We start from the raw sequence: 16,638 nt of genomic DNA, 5'->3' as shown, positions 1-16,638 counted from the left end.
ACTGTGAGGCGATGTAGAAGAGTGATTGGGTGAAAAGGCGGTGAAAGAAACCTACGATGGCGGATGATGGTGGTACGATGACATCAAGGTTTTTCTGGTGATGAAGTGATGAATATGATGAACAAGGAATCGATGTAGTATATGTAAATAAAAAGGGGAGAAATTAGCTTAAAAGTCAATGTAACTAACATGATTATAGGGAGTAATTTTAGAAGTTATTTATCAAATTACTTAGATACCATTATTTATTTATTTAATTATTTATTTTTTTAATTTTGATTGGTCCATAATCAATCATACATCCACACAATAACTAGTTAGAATACATGAACCTCTCTCTCTCTCTCTCTCTCTATATATATATATATATATATATATATATATATACATATATATTCACACACATATTAGATTGAATAGTTTTACATTGGTTTTTTTTTCATAAATAGTTATATGAAAAAAAATTATTTAGGCAAAAAATGAAGAAGCACTGGCATATAAACGAATGATGTAAATGAAAAACGAAGAAAACCATAAAACTTCTAAAAATTGAATAAAAGAACAAACACTAACATATAAATGAATGTTGTAAACAAAAAACACATTAAAAACAAAATTAAATAATTATATTGGACGGTTTATAGTTATCCGGTTTATTATTTTAATTTGTTTATTGAAACAAAACGTAAAAAAAACATCATTAGATAATGTAAACGAAAAAACAGTAAAAAAAACATCTAATAATATATTCAAATAAAACGTCAAAAATATCCAGGTTATTATTTTAATCTGTCTATTCGAACAAAACGTAAAAATCATTATATACGGTAAACAAACAAAACTGTAATGTCCCAAATAATCACAATAAATTTTTAGCTTTACGAAAACAATCCAAAACCATAAATGTTTACAAAACTATTGTTTCAAAACTGTATTTCAGCTTTCAGATTATCTCAAAATCCAAATAACAGAAAACCGAAGGCTATGCACTATCACGCTTTCAGCTTGCCACAGTCATCTGAAGTACCTGAAACAATAAACTGAAACTATGAACCAAAGCTTAGTGAGTTCCCCCAAAGTATTAACCCACAGAAACATATAACAACATATACTAGGTCCACAGCTAACATACTGGATTACCCCTGAGCCCATAGTATGAGTTTGGCTTGCCTTTTAGGGCCACATCTCCTATTTGGCTTGCTCCCAAGCCCACAACATAAGTTTGGCTTGCCCTTTAGGCCCACAGCTTATGTCTGGCTTGCTCCCAGGTTTGTTGGCCACAACACAAAGCAATATTACCTCAACCAACCATACTATGTTGATATATACATAACATATAACATATATCCAATAAACAGATGAACATATAACCAGTCAATAGACAAACATGCCGATCTACAGATCACTATCGCATACTACATCCTATTTACTAGGATACAGATCTAACAGATCACTTAACATATCAACATCTTCTATACCAGGATACATAATGTAGTAGACCGACATTGGTGCATTCGACCCATAAGTACAATGAGGAAAACTCACCTCAGTATGAATAGATAGCTGAGTAGGTCTCTGCTCTGAATATCTGCTCTAACAGTCACCTATTCATCAAATAGTGACCAATGATAAGTACAACTCAAAATACCCAAAATACCCTTTGGTCAAACTTGGACTATGTCAATGGTCAAAGTCAAAGTCAATTACAGTAGGTCGCCATACCCTGGACATCCTTGGCAACACCTGATGGGTTTTAGTATACTACAACATCCTATGGGGCACATACAACCCTAAATGCTTTGGATCTATGTTTTCTCTAATTATACATGCAATATTGTTTCCAAAGCATTAAGCCTACAACTATCATTGAAATGACATAATCAACATAAAAGAGAGTTATAGAATTACCTCTTTGTTGTAGCTTGTAGAACTTCTTGAGTTTGGCCTTTAAGAGCTTAGTGCCCCAAGTGTTGCACCTCAAATGGAATTACACAACACCACCAACAATGGAGGAATTGAGAGAGAATACTTGCACTCCAAAAATTGGTTATAGCTCTTCCAAGAACACTAGGATGTCTAGTCACCAATTTGCAATGCTAAAGGGCTTCTTATATAGTGTGGCAAGATTAGGGTTACACCATGTAAACCCTAATGTGCATGACCTTCCATATTCCTTAGGCTCCATGGGTTTAAACCTCCATGGATCATCCATGGGTTGTCACATGGGTTCAGCCCAACCTAAGGAATCGTGGATCATTGGCCCACACCATAAGAATGAATGATTTACCAAACCAATCCCCATATATTTAATTAGTCACTTTTGATCACATTAATTCGAAATTAATTCTTGATCAATACTAATTAAATCATATGATTTCTTATTAATATATTAGAACTTATAATATATTAACAAATCATAAATAACCTCTTCTCAAAAGTCCATCCTATCAAATTGTCCTGGTGATATGCAACCCAAATCGACCATGCTACTCTCGGGTCAAGTACATACCAATTATAGTTATGGGCTTAGACACCTAATTCAGCAGTCTCCCACTTGGATAAGTCTAATAACTATTATTGCAAGTAAGACTCCACAACCCAACTAGCAATCGTAGCTCTTAAAAGCCGCTGTCGAAAGGGATCATATATTACTCTATTCTAGATATCATGTGGACATGAGACATGGATTTTAATCATTCTCTCCGTCCATCCATTGTTTCTCGATTTCCGATTTATGACGAACGACTAATTGAACAAATCAAATCAGTCCAGGCTTGGCCAAGCACTTCGGGTGTCATCACTAAATCATCGAGAGGCCCACATATATCGCTTTTAACCACATGGGGTAAAAGGAATGGATAAACTTTGACCCAAATGCTTGCTTGTACTTACTAATCAAATTACACACAACAATATGTTTTATAACATCCAAGTTACTGGTGCATTTACATATGTCAATGTGCAACCGACTCGCAACTACAACTCACATGTCTCTGTTTCAAGAATATAAGATATTATCGTCTCACAATCACTCGTGATAAAATCCATGAAGTGACTCAGATGAGCATGGGTTGAATCTAATACTCGAATCTTATTCAAGGAGTACTCATGAACACTACAACTATGTCTAAAATACCTAGACAAACTACAGACCCATTCACGACAGTCTTGCCTCAATACCTACTTCCAAAGTATGATCGTCTGTGGATGGTTTGAATAACCTAGTTATTCGGGAAGTCATAACATGCAAAGTGAAACACAATAATAATACTAATCCTATATGGACCCAAAACTTTTGAGTGCCATATTGATTACTCATTATTCAATGTATAATGCTTCGATTTATCAACTTAACACTTGAATTAAAACAACAGCTATGCCTTGCTCCAAGCATGCACACTATGTTTGTCTATGATCCTGACTTTGTGAAATAGATCAATTGAAAAACATTTCAATGATGCTCATTTCACAATTCTAAATCTTTATTGAGAGTGTAAGAATTCCAAATTCTTGATCACTTCTAAACTATCATGTAATGCAACCTTTGTAATGTCATGGTACCAAAAGTCACAGAGACTTGACCAACAATATTACAAAATATTCCTTTGGAGATTGTTACAAGACAATTCCATGGAAATGAAGTCTCAAATTCAACGTACATTCCTTTAAACATCCTTCTTGCATAAAAGTTTCTAACTTTCTCATCTATTCTTCAACCCCCAATATGGAAACATTCCATATTTACCATACAGCAACTCATTATTAATAGATTCATGTCTATTCATAATAATGTCAATATGTTCCATCCATTACAATACTTCCAACTATCCTTTAGCGACCAATCCTTGGCGAACCTTAGATTGTTCTTAACAGTTGTTTAAACACTTTAGTCATATCCGGTTCTATTCCTTTTTCTCTTTTAATGCCTTAGGCATTTGGAAAAATTAGAACACGAGAATATTATATCATATGCAATTGATCCTATACCCGAAGCATATGGGATGCGATTCATAATGTCTAACATAAAGACACGATAGTTGATCAGTCTTTTGCTAAAATATTTTTATTTGCCATGTTCTCATAATTTGAATTATGAAGAGGGATTCCATAACCATAGTCAAATTTTGAGAACGCAATTAACATTTCCATATATAGAATTTCCTTATGCTGAACCATTCCAACATAACATTCACATATATATTTGACCAAATTTGATTAAAAAACTCAATTTAAGCTTTTAGATTTTGAAATGAAGTATAATTTCCTCTCCCTTAATTATTGCAAAACAACTTTTCAAACCCACAACTTTGCGAATTGAAACTTTTGTTTTCTATTATTAACATTGCTAACTTGCAACACTTACCATAATAATTATGCTTCCACTAGCATAATAATTATTATCTTACTAGCATAACACTTATGCTCCCACTAGCTTTGACATGTACCAAAAAATCAGTTGGACTTCTAGAAATCAATACTTATTGACTTTCATTACCAAAGTTCAGATTTCTGATACGAGATGCTTCGATAAGACTTTATCTAGGCTTCTCAAACTCATACACCTTTCCTTAGATAGCTTACATGTGTGTCTAAACAATTTTAGAACTTACATCAATAAGTCTCAAATGTTTAGACCCTTTCCATTTCTCACAATTCAAACTATGAAGAGGGATGTCGTAATCATAATCGAATTTGCGAATGCAAATATCACAATGGCTAACTATTTAAAATCTACTTAGTGAAAACGTTTCCTCATAATCATTTTCATGAATTGGAGAGAAACCTTATGACACTTAGATTTTATGGTATATGTGTTCTTATCCATGTGAATTTGTCGCAACCATAATCACAAGACAAGGTTAGTGACAAAACCAAACCCATATGGACTGAACTTGTTTAATCTTAATTTCTTGCAACTTGGCAACACAAGGGCCTACCATTGCTTCCAAGTTGTTATGAAAACAACTGAGAACTCATAGAATTCACAATTATAGTCAACTTTAACTAGAATGGGCACCGAAACAAGAATATGTCAACACGATAGGTTACATACCTCAAGTCGTGTGCTAGTGTTTAACAATATGTTTACTCTTGAGTAGTTCTTGATACTTGTCAAGATCTGTAAGACTCCCACTGACCTCTTGACATATAAGACTCTCTTGTCTAGAACTATTCCTTGACAAACAAATATTCAAGAGTTAGTGCGGATTCTAATCAAGACTAACACTTCACACAATTGGCCTTAATTGGTCTTTGTTTTATCCAAAACATCACAACTTACCAATTTCAAATGTACAAGAGTAAGAAACATTTTACTCTACATTTGATGAGTGTTTTAAACCTTCCTTAAGATTATGTCACTCAAGGCACAATCTTGGAGTATGACTCTAAGACTCGATTTGGAACGAAGTATTATTCACCTTTTTGATTTAACCATTCCAACAATTCATGATTCCTCTTCTTAGCCATACAAATGCACTAAGGTATCCTTAGAGGATCAATTGTGATATGGTTTTCCATAATCATTAAGATGATCATAAAACACGATACTAAAGTAATCTCCCATCTATTCAGATTGGAGAAATCTTTATCTTTCTGCTTAATTTGATTCTTCTTATTCGTTTTGCCATACATTGAAACTTTTCCAATGTTAAGAATTATACTTAAACTTGTAAGCATAACCATATTTACTAAACTTTAGTATATCATGATGAATAGTCTTATCGTTCTTTGTGGTGGAGTTAACCAGCGCACACCCAGTGTACCCGATCCCCTAGTCCTTCACTTAACTCACATATATATGAGAACAAGGAATTAGTCTTAATTTACCAAAGATGAAGGTTCTCATTCATCACACACTACAAGTTGCATGATTCCAAGTTTCTATCCAATTGAAACTTGGGTGATGAGAATCTTTCCTTATGTGGCAAAATTTGGACACTACCACAAACAAAAGAATCAAATTCATATTGCTAACAATAGAAACATACAAACATCAATTTACACAAATGCCATTGCAAGGAGATATAATAAAATAATAACAATTTTTTTTTATTTAAAAAATTCAGAAAAACTTTTCCTTACAATGCAATTATAAATGAAAACTATGTTACTACATATTTCTAAGCAATCTATCATAACTCTTTAAGCAGCAGCTCAAGAATCTGATCATCGAACCATGCAATCGAAATCCATTTCTTCGCGATCAGACTCCGCTTACTTTTCTTTTAAGCTTCCTTTGATTCTATAAAACATCAAAATGTAATTGCATTACATCATGTATTAAGAATCTCCAAATAGGAACTTAATAGAGTTAGATAGTGGATTTTACCTGAAGCAGAACCATACAATCTGACTAAAGTTCTCAGGTAGTCAGGGCAGCTTCGATTCTAATGTTCCTTTTCTTGGCAATACAAACAAACAGACTTCTTTTGCATTGGCACATGAGACAATCACAAACTTAGACTTTCTCTTTACCATTTGGTCAACCGGGTTGACTATGGCCGATCCCTTTCCATTGGGAAGAGAAATCTTTTCTGGACTTCCAATGTTACCATTCTCGATGTCCATGGAAGTTTGAGAAGTACATCTTCCAATCAAATTTGCTTTTCCAGTATGCCAAATCATTGTTGATTTAGCAGCAACAAACAAATAAGTAAGATCATTAAGGGTCATGTCGTGATCTGTCACATAGTAATCTTTCCCAAACTCACTATATGACTCGGGAAGTGACTGAAGAACCCAGTAAATAGCCAAATTCCTTGGGAAAAGAAACCCAACATTCTCAGCCTGTCAATGTGTGACTTCATATCCAAGACATGTGTACACACAGACTTTCCATCCTTGTGTTTGCTATCCAAAAGGTATTGAGTGTTCTTGAACTTTTCAAGTCTTTAAACTTGTGGGTTAGGGAGAATAATTGGAGGACGTGGAGGAAGTGAAGTATGATTTCCATTTCCACTAATGCACGACAAAAAGATTAATCTTTCACCTTGATCATCACGTGGGATATCATCTTCAAGAGGAAAGCTTGTTCCAAAAGATTTGGGAAGACCATAATTGTCTGAACTAGACATCTACAATGGGAGAAATTCAAGTTAGTTGATTTAAGTATTTAATATAACACCCAAATGAAATATTAAGGCTAGGACCTAACACAATATTTTACAATTCGGAAGAGGGATTCCGTAATCCGAATGCAAAAATATTTGAAGGTAGGTAAATGACGATTTACCAATTTCCACCATGAAAAACGAAATTGATAATTAAGTTTTAATGGATTGAAATTCCTAGATCCTTTGAGATTCATTAAACTTTTCAATGGCATGTTTAAATCTTGATCATGCCCTTCAAGCTTGTGATTGGGATGTTGAGGATCACAAACAAGGTGTGAACACCATGCAAATTAGCATGGTACACCCAATGTTACAACCACATAATCAATGTGCCGGTTAACCACAAACTCTCCATTGATCTATGATTAACATCAAGATACCCTTTTCCACGCAATGTTAGTCCCAAGTTAGTGTGCCGGTTAACAAGGTGCAAAGTGCAATTTCATGGGTTAGCACCAAATTCACATTTTCCTAAGTAACTAAGATTGGGAATTTATAAGTGTTTAGTTACTTAGTATTTCATTATACTTTTAATGAGAATTTAAATGTCTTGTCAAACCTGTTCGGCTAACAATCCTCCACTAGTCAAGGAAACAGTAGGTGAGAGTGGACACCCATTAAACTGCCATTTTATAGGCAGTAACCTTATGCCCCCTCTTATAGAATGACTTCGTGAATGAGGCCTACTAACGGCAAGACTGACTTTACTCTTATACATATATACAAATATTATACCTATAATATTATAATAGTATAAGGCTTGAATTTTAAATCTTTAAAATTCTAGGGTTTTTGGAACTAAATGTTTCAAAAGTGAAACTTTACATTTACAAATTCCAAAACTTGAGGGCAAGTTTTGAACTATTCAAAAACTTTTGGTATCCATAACTTATGAGTTTAATATAGGTTTTATGAAAAGACGCTTGACATTCCATAACTCAAGGACAAGTTATGGAGTTTATAAAAACATTTATGTAAAAGACTCTTCAAGTTCCATAACTTGAGGACAAGTTATGGAAGACTTAAAACCATTTTATGATGACATTTAAAAAAGAGACTTTTCACTTTCCATAACTTGAGGACAACTTATGGATTTCATAAAAACATTTAGATCAAAAATTGTAACTAACAAAACCACACAATATGTCTATGATCTAATTAAACTCATAAGTTAAGATAATTCATATCAAACAAGATTCAAGAAATTAGCCTAATCATAAACTAATACAAATCATGAAACTTTGACAATTATCTTTTATTTGGATGAGAATCATCATTACCATATCAACAAAATCAGATTTTATGAACTAAAACATTTTGTCGTAATGATTCTAATCCAAAACAGACCAAAAAAGTCGAAAAACTGCCCACTGGAGCACCAACTCAGCGAGTACATGAACTGGAATCGTCGAGTTGGACCTTTTCTGAGTGGACTCGGCGAGTTCACTGTCCAGAATGCAAAAAATTCGATTTTTTTGCTTAGAAAACCAATAAACCATCAAGTATAATGGAAAACAACCCTAGGCTCTGATACCACTGATAGGTTTTAGTATACTACAACATCCTATGGTGCACATACAACCCTAAATGCTTTGTATCTATGTTTTCTCTAATTATACATGCAATATTGTTTCCAAAGCATTAATCCTACAACTAGCATGGAAATGACATAATCAACATAAAAGAGAGTTATAGAATTACCTATTTGTTGTAGCTTGTAGAACTTCTTGAGTTTGGCCTTTAAGAACTTAGTGCCCCAAGTGTTGTGTGACAACCCGAACTTCGTTCCGTCGTCGTAACCCGTTCCGTCATTAAAAATTCGTCATCTTGAATTGTTTCCGTTTCATTTCTAAATTAAGTCATTAATTTTGAGTTTGCTATTATGACTTAATAGTTGTCCAAACACGTTAGAAACTCATGAAAATGCCCCAAATTATTATTTGGAAAAATTTTAGTTTTATTCCGTCGAGTTATAAAATAATTAAATCGAGTACTACCAAAAGCCTTGCTTAACATCAGTATCGGGTATAAATCCACCGTGTCCCAAACTTTAAGCATATATAAAGTTGAGAGAGCCTCATTTGAAGCCTTTTCCACTCTCTCTCTACTCTCTCTCTAACCTCTCTCCTCAAGTCCAAGTTCTTGATTCAAAATCACTCATTTCAAGCTCCAAATCATCAAGGTAACTATCCTAGCTCCTAGTATAACACCTTTAGCCTTCAAATTCGTAGTTAATCTATGAAATAGGACCATTATCATGAGTTTACGGTCCTAGAAGAGCCCTAGTCCGTGAACTCACATAAAAGGGGGTTTTTGAGCCTTAAAACCCTTCCAAACCTCATTTGGAGCTTAGATATGACCTAAGGACTTATTTGCATGGACTTAGAACATCTTGAACACATCATTTAGGGTGTAAATATGAGTTTACGGCCCAAGCACATGCTTGGACCATAAACACCTATTCATGGGGAGTAAACTCATTTTAAGATGTTAAGATGCCACTTGAACACACCATAAGCCTTGGAATAAAGTCTAGAAGCAACCACAATCAAGTTAAGGGCCTTAAACATGCTAAAACTACCCCCATAGGAGCTTACGGCCTTCAACCCCCAAGAATGGGTTCTTAGGACGTAAACTCCTAAAACTTAGTCAAATGGTGCCATAAATTCATTCCATGGCTTGTACATTTAGCTAGAAACACTTGTAATGACCTAGGACCACCAAAACATCAAAGGAAGGTGTGTGGGGGAGTTTACGGCCGTAAACTCTTAGTTTACTGCCGTAAACTCCATTAGATGGTCCATATGTTGGTTTAATCCATTCCTATGCCCTAGATTTGATCCTAGCAATTTTTCCCAAGTGATATAAGACCATTTAGCACCCTAGAACACCCCACCATGAGTTTATGGCTGTAAACTCATGGGGAGTGGGTCATTAGGGCCGTAAACTCTCTTATGAGTTTACTCTTGAAGAGTAAACTCCACATCCAAGCCATATACGTCCCTAGATGTCACCCGGGTCACTCCTAACACTTGCAATAGGGTGTTTTCGCGCTCGGAGTGTATATTCTCATTTGAATAATAGTTCAAAGCCTAATTAGATACAAATGTGTATCTTTTCATATTACATAGGAACCTCATGTGTTTTCAAGCCTTGAACTGACGTTTAGCATCCAAACTGACACATTCCGCGATTGGTGAGTTCATACCCCTACCATTTTTTAATGTTTTTCAATGTTTTCAGGGGGGAATACAAGCAAAAGTACAAGGAAATCTTGTACTCAAACTTATGATTTCATTTGATCTATTTCATATTTCGTATGCTTTTAACACGGAAAATTGTATTAACTAATCGTTCAACTTGTAGAGTAAACCGTCATGTTATTTGTGAAACTCGTTTTAAAATGTTACATTTTATATTTCACAAATGAATTTCCATATAATTGTTGTTAAAAGCATGAATCTCAAAGCATTAAAATGTTCTTGATATAACTCCCCGTAGATACAAGAGTGAAGGGATAATAACACACAGTTAGAAACAGAGCGAATACGAAAGTACAGTTAAAAACAGATAATAACACGAAAGTACAGCTAGGAACAGAGCGAATACGAAAGTACAGCTAGGAACAGAGCGAATACGAAAGTACAGCAAGGAATAATACGAATACGAATAGGAAAAGGAATAGGAATACGAATACGAATACGAATACGAATACGAATACGATTAGGAATAGGAATACAAATACGAAATCACGCCTTTGGATACATTCAAGTGTAGGATAACTAGGACATCAGAATACCTAGCTAATACAACAAGTATGTTAGATACTTGTACATTACATTTGGATTCAATAACTGAACTTTACTTTTAGGAAAATAAGGGTTTTTCATGGGATAACAAATTATACATAACTGGAGCGTATAACAAACGAATAATTCAACTATACTTATAAGAAAATATGAGATTTTCTTGGATAACAAACTTTTCGGAAACCCAAAGGAAACTTGTACATTTTCAGAAAACAAACCTCTTATGAACTCACCAGCTTTATGCTGATTTTCAAACTGCTTGTATTCTCAGGTCCATATTAGACAGGTACCCGCGATCTTTTGGAGAAGACGGAGAGCTTATCAGACTTGTCTTAACTTTTGTTCTTATGATATATATATGTATGACACTTGTAACACTTTGATTTCAAAAAAAGGTGATAACTCTATGTAATGTATTGTTTTGTGTTTACTATGCTTACTATGTACATTGGTTGCGATATACATGATGTCCTCCGCCCCGGAACGTTTCCGCCTTAGGTTTCGGGGTGTGACAGATTGGTATCAGAGCCCTTGTTTATATTGAACTAGTATACCAAACCTTACATGGTATAAGACTATAAACACTAAGGGGCCTAAGTGCTCTGAACTAAAAGTATACCTTAAAATATAAGTATTTTCAAAAGTATACAAGTATACCCAACCGTCGAAATTTGTAACTACAAGTAGAGCAAAACACAAGTAAATGGGTGTTGTACGCTGCGGTTAAACCTGGGCAGTTATGTCGTCATGTCTAGGATCAATATAGCCTGGCCAACTATATTCATTCGAGACACGACCAACATGTGCTTGGGAGTGACTGTGGTATGCGGCATGCCTAAAACTTACCCAATACCCAAACAACGAGCCGTCGTCACATCGAATCATGAAATACTATGGGAGTATTTCTCGAGCCAAATCCATTATAGAAGATCGCATTCTAGCATTGCTCCTTAATCATCCCTTTAGCGATAGTTTAGTTGCTTTGATAACTCTTTCCTGCCTTATCGCTTAATAGAATTCTATGTCTGCCTTAATGAGATATCCCCGGTCCCTATCGTGTGAAATTTTGCAAAAATTGTGGCCAAGAGGATCACCTTGCGCGAAGTTGCAGAACACCAACCAATCAAGTCTCCGGAGCAGGTATCAGTAAGGCCTGCTACGGTTACGGCGAAGTCGTGCATTATAAGAGAAACTGCCCCAAGACAGCAACAACTGGCAACACTGGAAGAGTCCTAGTTATAGGACAAGGTGAGGCAGCCGCCGATCATACCGTTGCCACATGTATATTCCTCTTCGACAACCCTTATGCTTGCAATCCTTTTCAATTCTAGTAATGAAAGATAATCTGTTAGCTATTCATTCGAACATCTTCATAAACATAGTTGTCAACTAGTAACCGAAACGTTTACCGTCGAGATAGCTAACCGTGAGAAAGAGATCATTAGTGATAAACTTAGTTCCCAGCCTATGTGATCAATGAGAAACAGGAAGTTAAAGACCTTGAGAGCATCCCCGAAGTCTGCAATTTTTTCATGTTGTCTTTTTCGAAGAGCTCACGGGAATTCCCTTCGGATGCCAAGTAGAGTTTTGCATCGACCCAATTCCCGGAGCAAACCCTATAGCCAAATCTCCGCATCGATAGGCTCCAGCAGAGATGCAGAAGTTACCCAGTCAGCTACGAGTTCACAGGAATGATGTTTCCAAAACAACATGCAGGACTTGATATAGTCACTACGAAGATGTGGTGATGCCCTTCGGTCTAACCATTTTCTTTAGTCATGTAGTAATCGAAGAAGGCATGTTAAATTCTGAAACGCGTATCCCGAGGTACATAGAACTTTTCGAAATCCTCATTAGGATCGATCCCGTAGCCTACAAACTTCGACTACCCTCAGAACTTAGCAGCATCCATTCGGTATTCCACGTCTTTGTCCTTAAGAAGTGCCTATTCGGCGAAACCCTAGTAACCCCCTTGATGAGGCCGAAATCAACGAAAGTCTGAACCCCATAGAAGAACCAATCAAAATCATAGATCAAGAGATTAAACGTATGAAACAAGCCGTATCCCGATAAGTGAAAGGTTCTCTGGAATGTCATGTGAGGATCCGAATTCACTTGGGAGTGCGTATTCCGATGAAACAGAAGTATCCGTAATCTCTTTCCAAATCTGCGAGTCGCATCTAAAGTTTGAATTTCAGGACAAAATTCCCTCTAACGGGGGGATAATGTGACAACCCGAAGTTCATTCCGTCGTCGTAACCCGTTCCGTCATTAAAAATTCGTCGTCTTGAATTGTTTCCGTTTCATTTCTAAATTAAGTCATTAATTTTGACTTTACTATTATGACTTAATAGTTGTCCAAACACGTTAGAAACTCATGAAAACGCCCCAAATTATTATTTGGAAAAATTTTAGTTTTATTCTGTCGAGTTATAAAACAATTAAATCGGGTACGACCAAAAGTCTCGCTTAACGTCAGTATCGGGTAGAATTCCACCGTGTCCCAAACTTTAAGCATATATAAAGTTGAGAGATCCTCATTTGAAGTCTTTTCCACTCTCTATCTACTCTCTCTCTAACCTCTCTCCTCAAGTCCAAGTTCTTGATTCAAAATCACTCATTTTAAGCTCCAAATCATCAAGGTAACTATTCTAGCTCCTAGTATAACACCTTTAGCCTTCAAATTCGTGATTAATATATGAAATAGGACCATTAGCATGAGTTTACGGTCCTAGAAGAGCCCTAGGCCGTGAACTCACATAAAAGGGGTTTTTACGCCTTAAAACCCTTCCAAACCTCATTTGGAGCTTAGATATGACCTAAGGACTTATTTGCATGGACTTAGAACATCTTGAACACATCATTTAGGGTGTAAATATGAGTTTACGGCCTAAGCACATGCTTGGACCGTGAACACCTATTCATGGGGAGTAAACTCATTTTAAGATGTTAAGATGCCACTTGAACACACCATAAGCCTTGGAATAAAGTTTAGAAGCAACCACAATCAATTTAAGGGCCTTAAACATGCTAAAACTACCACCATAGGAGCTTATGGCCGTAAACCCCCCAAGTATGGGTTCTTAGGCCATAAACTCCTAAAACTTAGTCAAATGGTGCCATAAATTCATTCCATGGCTTGTACATTTAGCTAGAAACACTTGTAATGACCTAGGACCACCAAAACATCAAAGGAAGGTGTGTGGGGGAGTTTACGGCCATAAACTCCATTAGATGGTCCATATGTTGGTTTAATCCATTCCTATGCCCTAGATTTGATCCTAGCAATTTTTCCCAAGTGATATAAGACCATTTAGCACCCTAGAACACCCCACCACGAGTTTAGGGCCGTAAACTCATGGGGAGTGGGTCATTAGGGCCGTAAACTCTCTTATGAGTTTACTCTTGAAGAGTAAACTCCATATCCAAGCCATATACGTCCCTAGATGTCACCCGGGTCACGCCTAACACTTGCAATAGGGTGTTTTCACGTCTCGGAGTGTATATTCTCATTTGAATAGTAGTTCAAAGCCTAATTAGATACACATGTGTATCTTTTCATATTACATAGGAACCTCGTGCGTTTTCAAGCCTTGAACTGACGTTTAGCATCCAAACTGACACATTCCGCGATTGGTGAGTTCATACCCTACCCTTTTTCAATGTTTTTCAATTTTTTCAGGGGGGAATACAAGCAAAAGTACAAGGAAATCTTGTACTCAAACTTATGATTTCATTTGATCTATTCCATATTTCGTATGCTTTTAACACGGAAAACTGTATTAACTAATCGTTCAACTTGTAGAGTAAACCGTCATGTTATTTGTGAAACTTGTTTTAAAATGTTACATTTTATATTTCACAAATGAATTTCCATATAATTGATGTTAAAAGAATGAATCTTAAAGCATTAAAATGTTCTTGGTATAACTCCCCATAGATACGAGAGTGAAGGAATAATAACATTAAACTAAGAACTTTATCACTCCCCGTAGATACGAGAGTGCAGGACTAATAACATTAAACTTAGAACTTTACCACTCCCCGTAGATACGAGAGTGAAGGGATAATAACATACAGTTAGAAACAGAGCGAATACGAAAGTACAGTTAGAAACAGATAATAACACGAAAGTACAACTAGGAACAGAGTGAATACGAAAGTACACCTAGGAACAGAGCGAATACGAAAGTACAACTAGGAATAATACGAATACGAATAGGAATAGGAATAGGAATAAGAATAGGAATAGGAATAGGAATAGGAATACGAATACGAATACGAATACGAATACGAATACGAATACGAATACGAATACGAATAGGAATAGGAATAGGAATAGGAATAGGAATAGGAATAGGAATAGGAATAGGAATAGGAATACGAATACGAATACGAATACGAATACGAATACGAATACGAATACGAATACGAATACGAATACGAATACGAATACGAATACGAATACGAATACAAATACGAATACGAATATGAATAGGAATAGGAATAGGAATAGGAATAGGAATAGGAATAGGTGTTGGGATTAAAACCCTAATTGAGATTTGATGAACAAGATGCGGAAAATAAGAACAAACACAAATATGAAGATTATGTTGAATGATCACTCGATTTATTCAAATATGAGGAATAAATTACACTTTCAGCATAGACTAAAGAATCTAACACTACATAAGAAACCTCACGTGACGGCTACATTTTGCCTCACTCTTAACCCTAATAATGAATAATATATGACTATTTATAGGGAAAAGACAAGTCTTGGGCTTTTAACCTACAATTCATCAAAGGGGCCCATTGCCATCATCCATGGAGTGCTTCGAAACCCTACAATCTCCCCCTCAAAGTATGGAATGGATGACAATGCTTTAACTTCCAAAACAAGAATCTAGCAAATAAAAAGAATTGTAACGAGGAATATATGAAGCAATCCATGAATCTTGATTCTTCAATAGTCTTCAAACACAGACTCTAGGATATATAAACCAAGCACTGAAGTAATGTCTTTAAACTTCATTTTCGAATGTAATCCCAAAGAATCTTCATGAAAACCAAACCCGCCATAAAAACCCATTTCAGAATAAAGAAACCGAATCACTTCTTATCTTTGAAGAGCTCCCCCTCCAAGTCACAATAATCTTCAAATAAGCTAATGATATAAGCCATCAAAAAAATATCATGTAACAACCCAAACTTTAAGATTCGTAATGCCACTTGATTGAGAAAATACTAGAAGTCGGAGATATAACAAGTCCTTAGCCGAGCTCGATGAAGAACTTCTACTGTAAAGGATACTTCTCTGTAAAAGCTTTAGCAGAGCTCGATGAAGAACTTCCACTGTAAAAGGTACCTTCATAATTCTACCACAAACTTTTATAAAAAATCTTCAAATTTGAAAAGTTACAAATCCAATTTCGAATGGTCATATCAAATTCTCCCCTGATTTATAATCGAAAACGTGATTGCAAAGCCTTCTTATGGTCATGAGAATGATCTTGAATGGATAAAAATTAACTATGCTCCCTCGTGACAAAATGATATACACAATAAAGTATAAAATCCGAAAAAAGTCGTGAAAATTTGACGTTATCACGAAAAACGACTTTCCGAACCGCCAAGACTTGATGGAATCATTATTTTGCTGTTCACGAAAAAATATGCGCCTTAAAGAATTCAAAACTGTTCACCAGCCCTTA

Source organism: Lactuca serriola, chromosome 6 (assembly GCF_051521515.1).
Source record: "Lactuca serriola cultivar US96UC23 chromosome 6, Lser_US96UC23_V15, whole genome shotgun sequence".
NCBI lineage: Eukaryota > Viridiplantae > Streptophyta > Magnoliopsida > Asterales > Asteraceae > Lactuca > Lactuca serriola.
The sequence above is the reverse complement of the archived record's forward strand: the minus strand, read 5'-3'. Positions refer to the sequence as shown.